Source organism: Salmo salar, chromosome 10 (assembly GCF_965601325.2).
Source record: "Salmo salar chromosome 10, fSalSal1, whole genome shotgun sequence".
NCBI classification, from domain to species: Eukaryota; Metazoa; Chordata; class Actinopteri; order Salmoniformes; family Salmonidae; genus Salmo; species Salmo salar.
In genome coordinates this window covers 84,007,774-84,020,869 of record NC_138300.1, presented here as the reverse complement: position 1 = coordinate 84,020,869, position 13,096 = coordinate 84,007,774, and the positions used below count along the sequence as shown (strand labels likewise).

Sequence of the window (13,096 nt, the reverse complement as noted above, 5' to 3'; positions counted from 1 at the left end):
TACGATGCTTCAGGAAAGCTACAGAGAGAGAAAACTAAACGAATAAAAAGCAGAGACCCTGATGAGACCGGAGCCTTCATAAAGCCCCATGCCTGAGATGACAGTCGGTTGGTAGATGAAAATATTCTAGATATTGCGTCTTCATGAGGCCAGACAGCAATTAGAGCCAACTATTTCTGCTCTGCTCTCAGTGAGAGAGGGAGTGAGCCCCCTTACACAAAGCCACTCCAAAATGGGGAAATGGAATAGAGTACAACAAGACGAGGAGAACTCTGTTTTGTCTTTAGCATATTTTACAGCCCAGATAATAAAGATAATATGCATTTTCCCTTAATTATGATGTCAGAATGTTGCATAACACCAAACCAAATGCCATGCATTTTCCTGCGTCAGGCCTCATGGTAAATTTGTGGTGGTTATAGTACACTCTATTGGACTGACTGTGCTGTGATGGAACTATTTGAGGAAAATGTATTTGAGACAAGTAGACATGCTGTAGTGAATTCTAAGAAAAGCTGGTTTTTAGGTTTGGACAACAGGAGCTGTAGGATCTGGAGAAGACAGTTTTTTCCACTAACGGAGGAGAAGCATTCTAGCACTCAGAGAGACACACGTCTGCGCAACACTCGGTGAGTGTACTCTAGTACCCAGTTAACCCTTCAAACGGAGCCATCTCCTGCTCTCTTCTCTTCTTTACTGTGGTGCGGGCGGTGCTCGACACCACACACACACACACACATTGTACACAGTGTAATTACCAAGGTATTTTAAACACAGGGCTTAGCTCGGGTGACAAGGAGACATCAAAGCTGCCTGCGTTGACTGACTACTCCTAAACGTGGCAGAATCTCATACCCGCTGCACGCTCACTCAGAGATGATAACACTACTCCTTCCACTTCGGGCAGGAACAGAGACAGGCAAACATGTATGGGAGGGGGGGGGGGGGGGGGGGGGAGTGTTGGCCCCTCCTTACTGCTGTAAGAGAAGAAGAAAAAAAAAAAGAAAAATGAAAAAAAGCAGGAGGAAGAAAGCAAAGCACAGCCATACGGGCAGTGCTCCTCCGCTGAACTGTATCTCCTGCCTGTTTAACGGCGGGGAGAAGACAATGTATGGCGGCGTGCTCCTCCCTCTCCCCAGCCAGGCAGCCTCATCTGTCAGCCATTAGTTAATCAGGGCGGGTAACGCACAAGGAGAGCAGGAAACTGGCACAGCGCCTGACCCAGAGGACAGCTTCACCTCTGAGAGCAGAGCAGGAGGAGGGCAAGGACCCAGGGGACCGACGGAGTCCTCCACTCTACTGCCAGGCTAGGGTGCTACCTCACTCTACTCAACACTGTCTCAGGTAAGTCTACTCTCCACTTCAACTGCTCAATTGGCTTATCTGTGAATAGCTGCTGGTCTGCTAACTAACTGCTAACTAACTAACATACTAAGATGTGATTGAAAATGAGTAAATCAAATGAATATGACCGAAGGTTTTACAGGCTGATAATGCATGAATAGTGACTGAGCATGGATGACTAAATGCAATGGTCTGAAATCCCCATTGTCATTGTTTTACTAGTGGTGCTACTTCATTATTGCATGTGATCAAAAATGTGTTTTACAGACAACTGCTGCTTTTATCAAGTTTTAACAAAGAGCAATGTCACTACAGTATCGACTACAGTGTGGGAATTTCTAACAAAATAGAAATAATGGGGTGGGGGGAGACTCAAGGTCACATTCACAGAAAATGAATATGGAACACAAACCCTTAGCCACTAAAATGTAAGCATTTACTGTACTGTAAGTCACTTTGGATAAACTTTCCTGCTACAGGTTGTATATATTATCATTATGAAAACGTTCCTGCTACAGGTTGTATATATTGTCATTATGAAAACTTTCCTGCTACAGGTTGTATATATTATCATTATGAAAACTTTCCTGCTACAGGTTGTATATATTGTCATTATGAAAACTTTCTTGAAAAGAAAAAACTATCCGCATGAAAAAGTGACTTTCTCTCTCGAGACAGATTTGCCCTCCCAAGTTGTAACAGCAATTCATTTCACATGATTAGGTGGGTTAATTCTAGTATAAGCCAGTGACATTCATCTGGAAATAATATGGATTACTATAGTAGACAGAACGGGATTGTTGCCTGAAAGCGACCACAGTAACATAGCTGTGGTTTTGTTTAACAACGTTTTTCAACCAGAATGGGAGATGTATTAGGCAGAAAGACATAGGCGATGTTTAACCATGTACTGCATTGTGCTAACAGCTAAGCTGCTTGTGTTTGTTCTGCTTCTTTCCACCGCTTTCCTGCTTTTCTAGTGTTTAAGGGTTCTGGAACAGTTGACTTAATCGATTGCCAACCAAACCAAATCCAGCTATTTCATGTTTATTCTGTGTGGCATAAAGAATATACTAGAAAACAGCATGTAGCCCTTGACGTTAAATAGACAGAGCTGCCTTTCCTCAACAAAAAAATACAATTATCACAAATATGTTACTTTAATGGACTATGGTAGACTATATTGAAATGTAACCTGCATCAAGTATATGGATAGGTTCTCTTTTTCATTTTTCTATGGAGTTGATAAGAGCATGTCTTTGTCTAGGATTGGCAGGCTGCAGTCGCAGGATGACCCCGCCCATTCCATCCCAGAGGACAGGTGAGCCAATGGCATAGAGAGACCACGCTATTGGGTAACCAATGAGACCATTATCTGTTGTTCAGCCTATACCACTATGCCACAGCATATGCAACTTTAACAGAAAGAACAGAGAAATCCCTACAGAACAACTAACTTTAAATTAGTAGTTCACTTAAAAAGTTTGTCAGATGTTTTCAAACCTCAAAAGGCACCGTACAATTTCCCAAATGTTCTTAAGTATCTATGTTATCCATTAATCCGGGGTTGAAAAATATAGCTGGATGTGCACAATAAATGACTTAGGCTGTGGACTAAGGGTGTGGCTTTTAGGAATGGTTTATTTATATTTCATGCTGTCCACTCTGACTTAAAACCAGTATAGGGTTGTACAGTTGAAGTCAGACGTTTACATACAATATAGCCAAATACATTTAAAACTTAGTTTTTCACAATTCCTGACATTTAATCTGAGTAAACATTCCCCGTCTTAGGTCAGTTAGGATCACCACTTTATTTTAAGAATGTGAAATGTCAGAATAATAGTAGAGAGAATGATTTATTTCAGCTTTTATTTCTTTCATCACATTCCCAGTGGGTCAGAAGTTTACATTCACTCAATTAGTATTTGGTAGCATTGCCTTTAAATAGTTTAACTTGGGTCAAACGTTTCGGGAAGCCTTCCACGAGCTTCCCACAACAAGTTGGGTGAATTTTGGCCCATTCCTCCTGACAGAGCTGGTGTAACTGAATCAGGTTTGTAGACCTCCTTGCTCGCACAAGCTCTTTCAGTTCTGCCAACAAATGTTCTATAGGATTGAGGTCAGGGCTTTGTGATGGCCACTCCAAAACCTTGACTTTGTTGTCCTTAAGCCATTTTGCCACAACTTTGGAAGTATGCTTGGGGTCATTGTCCAGTTGGAAGACCCATTTGCGGCCAAGCTTTAACTTCCTGACTGATGTCTTGAGATGTTGCTTCAATATATCCACATAATTTTCCTGCCTCATGATGCCATCTATTTTGTGAAGTGCACCAGTCCCTCCTGCAGCAAAGCACCCCCACAACATGATGCTGCCACCCCCGTGCTTCACAGTTGGGATGGTGTTCTTCGGCTTGCAAGCCTCTCCCTTTTTCCTCCAAACATAAAGATGGTCCTTATGGCCAAACAGTTCTATTTTTGTTTCATCAGACCAGGGGACATTTCTCCAAAAAGTACTATCTTCGTCCCCATGTGCAGTTGCAAACCGTAGTCTGGCTTTGTTTTGGCGGTTTTGGAGCAGTGGCTTCTTCCTTGCTGAGCGGCCTTTCAGGTTATGTCAATATAGGACTTGCTTTACTGTGGATATAGATACTTTTGTACCCGTTTCCTCCAGCATCTTCACAAGGTCCTTTGCTGCTGTTCTGGGATTGATTTGCACTTTTCACACCAAAGTACGTTCATCTCTAGGAGACAGAACGTGTCTCCTTCCTGAGCGGTATGACGGCTGCGTGGTCCCATGGTGTTTATACTTGCGTACTATTGTTTGTACAGATGAACGTGGTACCTTCAGGCGTTTGGAAATTGCTCCCAAGGATGAACCAGACTTGTGGAGGTCTACAATTTTTCTTCTTGGCTGATTTCTTTTGATTTTCCCATGATGTCAAGCAAAGAGACACTGAGTTTGAAGGTAGACCTTGAAATACATCCACAGGTACACCTTCAATTGACTCAAATTATGTCAATTAGCCTACCAGACGCTTCTAAAGCCATGACAACATTTTCTGGATTTTTCCAAGCTGTTTAAAGGCACAGTCAACTTAGTGTATGTAAACGTCTGACCCACTGGAATTGTGATACAGTGAAATAATCTGTCTGTAAACAATTGTTGGAAAAATTACTTGTGTCATGCACAAAGTAGATGTCCTAACCGACTTGCCAAAACTATAGTTTGTTAACAACAAATTTGTGAAGTGGTTGAAAAACGAGTTTTAATGACTCCAACCTAAGTGCATGTAAACTTCCGATTTCAACTGTACCTATTTACTGCAATTCAATAAATTGTGGTCAAATTGTGGTACAAAATGTAAAGATTGAAAGAGGACATAGAAAAGGAAATAATGTAATAAAAAAAAATCTGTAATACTGGATCAGATTATTGATCAACTTCACAGGTGGATTTTGAAGACGACTAGTGTAATGTTTAGTAGAGGTGGACTTAACATGAGTTAATAGCACCTGTAGTGTGGGAGCAGACTTTTCCCCCGTATGTTTATCCTATATTCCCGAGTTCTAACAAATACAATATCTCAGAACATGTGAGTGCCAAGGCTGAATTCCTATCACATTGCAGAGTGCTCGCAGTGCAACTGGAATGGTAATACCAAGCACATGATAGCCATAGTGACTGTACACTGTCTCTTCAAAGGGGATCAGAGCTGACCTGAACGAAGAACAAACTCACGATTGTGTGAAGATTGTCCAGAATATTACAATCTGTTCTAGCAAACAGATACCCAAATACTCTTTATAGTAATTGGCAACAACTTCTTAAAAAAGATGGTCATCTCAGCCGTATTGAAGATAATCAAGGTCTATGATCCTCCTAACAATGCAATATGTACACATTTCCCCAGGGCCAAGAAATATCAGTGAATGAGATACATAGAGAGAGATAGTAATGCTATGATCTCATTACAGCTTTGTCAGTGTCACTGTGTGGAAAATAAGATGTTTGCAGAGCTCAGAGGGTAAGACATACGCCAGTGAGCTATTGCAGGCTGCTTTGACTGTTCAAGGTCCTGTTTTGCAGGGAAGTTTCAAAGACAGAAGTCAAAACAACACATGTTGTCGACGTGGGAACAGCTGGTAAGGGCAGAGCGTTGTGGTGCGGAGGAATGTTAAGAGTCATAGATCTTTCATCTTCATGGCCAAAATAGCCACACACAGGCCTGATCATCTACATGCATAGTATGAAACACTAACCAACACCTCACTAACACAAATACAGTCCAATCCAACCGTGGTCAATGCGGTCCAAATCTTGCTTCCAGAAATCCTTAGATAATTACTACATGAGTAAGTAGGTTATATTCATTCAGATGAACTGGTATTAACTCACAAATAGGATTTCTTCACAAAACAGTTGGTACAAACCAATGACATAAGTATATTTAGGTACCAAAGGTCAAAATAGGGACTTTCCGATAAGGGTCCTTCCACTAAAAAAAATCCCTTTTGCTTTCCTTTGATATTTTAAGTAGGAATTGTACACCAATATTGAATTTTAAAAGCATGGTTTATTAAATTAAGTACCCTTTAAAATAGACCACATGGAGAATTCAATAAATATTATTTTGTATATGAACAAAGACTTGCTGTCCCTCGGTGCACCCTGTGACCTTTATGCAGATTTGAACACTCTTAATAAATCATTGTAAAGCCCTAGTTAATTTGTTGCTTTGACAATGCCATTTCTGAACATTATAACTGATTTCATGTGATTAATGAATAATTGTAAGGGGGAAAAAACCTGTCCCTCATTTTAAGGTCAACCCTGTTACGTGAACTGAACTCTCGTTTTAATATAGTGAAACTATTCCTTTTTTTTTGTTCTAAGTTAATTTGTGGAATTTCTTTCCTTCTTAATGTGTTTGAGCCAATCAGTTGTGTTGTGACAACGTAGGGGTGGTATACAGAAGATAGCCCTATTTGGTAAAAGACCAAGTCCATATTATGTTAAGAGCAGCTCAAATAAGAGAAATGACAGTCCATCATTATTTTAAGAAATGAAGGTCAGTCAATCCGGAATATTGTAAGAACTTTGAAAGTTTCTTCAAATGCACTCACAAAAACCATCAAGCGCTATGATGAAACTGGCTCTCATGAGGAACGCCACAGGAAAGGAAGACCCAGAGTTACCTCTGCTGCAGAGGATAAGTTCATTAGAGTTAACTGCACTTCAGATTGCAACCCAAATAAATGCTTCACAGAGTTTAAGTAACAGACACATCTCAACATCAACTGTTCAGAGGAGACTGCGTGAATCAGGCCTTCATGGTAGAATTACTGCAAAGAAACCACTACTAAAGGACACCAATAAGAAGAAGAGACTTGTTTGGGCCAAGAAACACAAGCAATGGACATTAGACCGGTGAAAATCTGTCCTTTGGTCTGATGAGTCCAAATTTGAGATTTTTGGTTCCAGCCGCCGTGTCTTTGTGAGACGCAGATAGGTGATGTATGATCTCCGCATGTGTGGTTCCCACTGTGAAGCATGGAGGAGGTGATATGGTGTGGGTTATGCTTTGCTGGTGACACTGTCTGATTTATTTAGAATTCAAGGCACACTTAACCAGCATGGCTAACACAGCATTCTGCAGCAATATGCCATCCCATCTGGTTTGCGCTTAGTGGGAATATCATATGTTTTTCAACAGGACAATGACCCAACACACCTCCAGGCTGTGTAAGGGCTATTTGACCAAGAAGGAGAGTGATGGAGTGCTGCATCAGATGACCTGGCCTCAACAATCACCCAAACTCAACCCAATTGAGATGGTTTGGGATGAGTTGGACCGCAGAGTGAAGGAAAAGCAGCCAACAAGTGCTCCGTATATTTGGGAACTCCTTCAAAATGGTTGGAAAAGCATTCAAGCTGAAGCTGGTTGAGAGAATGCCAAGAGTGTGCAAAGCTGTCATCAAGGCAAAATGTGGCTACTCTGGAGAATCTAAAGTCTAAAATATATTTTGATGTGTTTTACACTTTTTGGGTTCCTACATGATTCCACATGTGTTATTTCATAGCGTAGAAAATTCTGTAGAAAATAATATAAAAATATAGAAAAACTCTTGAATGAGTAGTTGTGTCCAAACTTTTTACTGTTACGGTTAACCCTTGTACTTTATTATACACTTAATAGGCACTAGGGCGGGGCGATATGGCCAAAATATCATATCACAATATTTTCTTATTTTTGACGGTATGACAGTATTTGATGTTTTTGAATAATAAAAGTTATTTATATGCTTCATGGGTAGTGCATGACCCTAGGTTGCTAACAAATACATTCTAAGTGGCTTAATGGGTCTTTCTCTCTTCTGATTGTTTTATCAATCAAACTTCAACCAAAGGTTATTTAAAGCATTTGCATACATTTCTGCATTTCTTTTACTCATTTGCTATAATTTCAAAATGCCCTATTTTGTGAAAAGGTCACTTTTCCTTTATCAGAACAATTATTATTCTTTTTGATCGTGTATTTTGAATGGATTCAATGGCATTTCTTACTTTTGCCACAAGGGGGTGGTGTGTCGACTAAGGCGCTTTTGGCACCTGCACTGCCTCACAGGCAAGATTCATGGCAAAAAAGTACATGTACGCATTTACGGCGCCAGCGCTGCCTCACAGGCTCTACCTGTGGCACACAAGTACATGTGCACCCGAATCTGTTGCTAGCAAATTAGCAGTTCTCAGCTGTTAGCAGTCTCTTACTGGCAGTAAGAATGGAAGATTGATGAAAAATTATGGCACTCAGGTATTACATTTAACAAACCAAATATTATCTTTTTAAAAATTGTATTTTTTTTTTTTTACCCCTTTGGTAGTTATGGTCTTGTATCATCGCTGCAACTCCCATAAGGACTCGGAAGAGGCGAAGGTCAAGAACAATGCGTCTTCCGAAACATGACCTTGCCAAGTCGCACTGTTTCTTGACACAATGCTCGCCAGCCGCACCAATGTGTCGGAGGAAACACCATACAACTGCCAACCGAAGTCAGCGTGCATGCGCCTGGCCCTCCACAAGGGATCGCTAGAGGGCGATGGGACAAGGACATCCCGGCCAGGCAAACCCTCCTCGGACGACGCTGGGCCAATTGTGCGCCGCCGCATGGGTCTCCTAGCCGCGGCCAGTTGCGACACAGCCTGGGACCGAACCCGGGTCTGTAGTGACACCTCAAGCACTGCAGTGCCTTAGAATGCTGCGCCACTCAGGAGGCCAACAGACCAAACATTGAAAAAAAACGTTATGTAAGGAAAAGTAAAAATCCAATCCGGTATATAGTAAAATGCGGTTTACTGCCCAGACCTAATAGGCACTTACTAGCCAGTTTTCTTATTTAACCTCTTGGGATAGGAAAACATGTTTCTATTAAGTTGAGCATGTGCTCTTCAGAATGTTAAAATGAGGTGAAATACAACTTTTTTTTCACCAAGTTACCGAGTTAATTTTGTGGAATGACCCACCTACAGTCATGCTGGGATCACCATGGAGTTCACTGTCAGGGTAATGATGATTGAAAAGAATATTGCAACGTCTAAACAAGTCTAGCTCTGTGTTAACAAAGTTAACAAAATATCCACTACAGGAGCTTCAGGCTGCTTGTGATGGAAAATTAAAATAGTCAACTAAAATCAAACGCGTAGTCTCCCGTTGTTGCCAAACTGTGCCTCTGCCATGGCCAGAAACTCAAATAAACAACCCAAAAAGAGGGCATATTTAGTTTCCCCAACACAATTCTCTTTTTAAGTCAACACCACTAAGGACAGAAACTGAGCAACCATAAGTCAACTTTTGGAATGACAAAAAACGACCAGTTTTTCAGCCTGTCCAAACATTCACCTGGAACCAATTTCCATTTCCATGTTCCATTCCAGAAAAAAATCCATTGGTGCTCAATTGATCAAACCACTGCTGTCTCATAAAATGATGCCAGGCCATGGTAGTGAACCTGATTTCTGACAGCCAAACTAAAAAGACAGAACAGGCGTGAGGTTCTAAATTGACCTTTTAGCGCAGGATCTCCAAGGGTCTCTATTCCTGGCAAATTCTCTCCTTCTAAATTCCATCCAGCCAATTCTTCTTACTCAACGCCGGTTTACTTTGGGTCTGTCAAAACCCCAAACTCTAGCCTAATTTATTGTAGAGATGAGATCACAAGCCAAAGATAAGAAGCGCTTTCACAGCCAAGCTCGCATTGGCCTGGTTCGTCCTGGTCCTGATAATAGAATTGCGCCACAAAAAACAACGACGTTTACCTCGCGTTTCAACCAAAAAGCACAGTCCAGTTATCAGTCAAAGGGTGACATTTTCCTCTCTCAAATAGACAAGAAAAATGTGAAAGTGTTGCGTGTTCATTGTTGGACGATCCCATTGTTGTTAGAGGTCTTTGTACTTTAGAGGTGGTTGAACGTCAACACCTGGTCTGTGTGTGTCTCATTAACACATTCCTCGAAGCTGAACTCTGTTTACACCGCTAGGTTTTATGGGGGCGTTATGGGAGTGATGTTGTTGTGTGTCGCTGGTGTGTTTACCAAGCCTGCTATGCTATCTCCCTTTGATTCCACCCACCCCCACTACAGCAGTCTTTGAAGATGTGCAACAAAGTTCCGTCTGCAGCTGGGCTCAGCAGACTCAAAAAGTGGTTTTAAACCTTGAGAATAACTATGTGTCCTCAACAGTAAAATGTATGTTTTTTCTCCATAATAGCAGTGACTACAAAGTCAAAAGAAAACTATTAATCCTTGGTTTGGAACACATCAGATATAATATTTGCCCACCAATGGCTGCCTCACAGACTTCAGAACTGTATATGTTTAAGAACCTAGAGCCTTTGAAATGGGCTTGCAATGTAGGACGATATGGGAGGAGAACTGAACGTTGCCCGATGTGAACTTCATATAAAGGGTAATACACTGACGTCTATTGTATAAAGGGTAATACACTGACGTCTATTGTATAAAGGGTAATACACTGACGCCACATCAGAAAGCAGCGGTGTCGAGTGCCTATGGTAAGATGTGAGGTGAAACGTGATAAGCCCTACTTTCAAGGGAGATCTGTTACTTTGAGTAGGTTACCACGCTCTTCTAGGACACGTCATCCATCAAACTCTTTCCCACTAAACCAAGTTTGAAAGAAAAAAAATGAGTGAGTTTAATACAGTCCAACTCCCAAGGTACAGTACATCAACCTGATAGCCACCAACAGGCCCCAACTTGAATCATCCCATCACGTCTCCGGTAAAGACGAGGTGAGAGGAACATGCATTTAAGTCCAATTTCAGAGAGGATTCACCACCCCATAAGCTTTAGAGACCTTCTCTCAGATGTGTTGCGATGCCAGTTGAGAAAAAGCAGCCGCTCTTCAGAGGGGACCTGTTCCCGATCATTGGAAGAGCCAGGGAAAGCCTGGGTTAAACGCTTCCAGATCTTTACCCTACATCTCTCATTTTATCCCCCTGCATTCATCCTCAGCTGAAACACCAGCGAAACAAATATCTGCCTAAACTAGTCACTTCCCCTTTCTTGATCTTTCTCTTGCTCTTTCTCCCCTTTCTCTTCTCTGTATCCAGAGATTCTTTGAGGAAACTCCTGCTCTCAAAGGTTTGGGCCATTTTATGTCATCACCCTCCCTCACTGAGACTGCATTAGCGGTTATGTCTATATGAGTGAATTCAGAGGACTAGGCCACATACAGTAGAGCCGACTATATATATCACGACTATATATGACGTCGACCGTGCTCAATGGCAGATGTCCATAAAGAAAGTAGGGTCACTGGTTTACATAAAATACTTTCTCCACCACTGTTGTTTAATATTTATTCTCCATATGTACCATATAAATATCGTGTCTATTTCTCTTTCAGTCAAACATGTCAAGATATGCTTGTTTTTCTAGTCGATCTGGGATAAAAACAAATCAATCTTTGTATGCAAGACATGTCTTTTGTTGGTAATTTGTTTCTATTGAGGCCTGGCAGCATAATTTAATTGCTCTCTAAATTGCAATAAATTGGAAGAAAGAAAAGCTTGGACACATGAATGTTGGCGAAGAGCATCATGCTATTATTACAGTTGTTTTGGAATGAAATCCCAAGCCAAAAACGCATTACTTTGATTTGAAACAGACAGGAATTTGAATAATGGAGAAACTTCAAAAATAAAAAACAACTTTTCTCTATTTCTACTTTTCTCTTCTTTCAATATATATGTTATTCTCCATGTTTTCCCAACTGTTTGGCCTTCTGATACAGACTTTACTGCTGCTGTCAAAGCTCTACTCAATGTCCAAAGATTTTGCCTCAGATAACATCCGAAAGCAGCATCTGGTTTGGTGTCTTCAAAGGCGTCAGCCTCCTGGCAAGCCAAAACCTACAAGATACAGCAATCAACTATTGATCAATACAACTAATGAATTGCATCATTTGGTTTGATTTATCATCAAATAAACAATCACTAAAGGGCCCAAATGTAACGTTAGCCTCCTGCTCAGGTTTCAAACCTAAGCTATGACAAGAACCATGCTTGAAGAGCTGGGGCTGAGGGAACCTCCGAGTCTCCAGGTCCTAGCTAGTTCCAGTTGCTAGACTGGCATATGGGCTGGATCAGGAAACACAAGCTCGATGATGTCATGACCATCTGACCCCAGGGTGACAGGTTTGGGGAATTTGTCTGCAAGTGGCCTCAGGCCAAAGTCAAGTATGTCTATGTTGTGCATGTGGATTTCATTTGAACCAATGCGATCTCTCCAACCTAGATTGCTCTCCTTGGGAACCCTCACTCACAGCAGGAAATGGTTTTCATTAGCAACAAAATAGGCATAAATTACTCAAATGTTTGCCAATTCATCAAACACTGCATTATTGTTGGTTAATGTTGCTTCACACACAATTTTTTGCAAACGGCGTTTAAAACAATCATCATTACTTAAAATGTTTACATTGTTGCTAATCTATTTTGTGTGGAACTTTACTGCTCCTAAACTGTGTTTGACCATCAAAATCTGTGCAATAAATTTCTATGATTTTCTGTCTTTGGTGAGTCGTTCTCTTCGGTATCAGTTAATGCTTACATGACTTGATTGTTAAATTGGATAAACCCTGACTGAAGAATGCCACAAGACACCCTAATCATCTCGCCAGGTAAGTCCATGACAAGGTTTAACCCACACAACTGCCACTTGAGAAAAGAAATCCCTTTGTGAAGCATGGCAACATACTGTATTTACATAGCCACAAAGATGACAGGAATTCCATATGGAGGCATCTGTAGTCCAGCATCTAACTCATTCATGACTGTTTGCTACCGAATACTGTCTCAATGATTGAAAACGCTAATCACTGCGAAAACACAAGTCGTTACCATAGCTTAATAAAGTACAACATTATTTGAGATCACTGACCAGGTCTCTCTTGAAAAATAGATTTTTATCTCAATGAGAAAAACCTGTATAAACAAAGGTTAAATAAAAATTAAAAAAAGTGAAGGGCCACCCCTCAAAGTAAGGTAAGGTTCAATTATGCCAACCACAAGAAGTATTTCAGGAAATCCGAAAGCTCCAAAGCTATGCTATTTCCTCTAACTCACCAGACAGACCATAAGGCTCTAATAAACGTGGCGTCTCAACCGGACACGACTTGATACAGGACTTTCTTTCAACACGACATTTCACAGACAAGGAATCTAAACT

General features: G+C 41.0%; 1 protein-coding gene and 1 long non-coding RNA gene across 2 annotated transcripts in view; one reads left to right on the top strand and one right to left on the bottom strand.

Annotated features, from left to right (window-relative positions):
- The window catches only part of LOC106560968 (A disintegrin and metalloproteinase with thrombospondin motifs 20), a 131,842-nt gene that overhangs the window by 29,797 nt on the left and 88,949 nt on the right, over nt 1–13,096 (bottom strand). The gene's annotated exons all lie outside the window — the stretch shown is intronic.
- Nucleotides 970–12,439, top strand: LOC106560969 (uncharacterized). The gene is made up of 2 exons (XR_001318695.3): nt 970–1,344; nt 2,612–12,439. It is a non-coding gene; the product is annotated as an uncharacterized LOC106560969 (long non-coding RNA).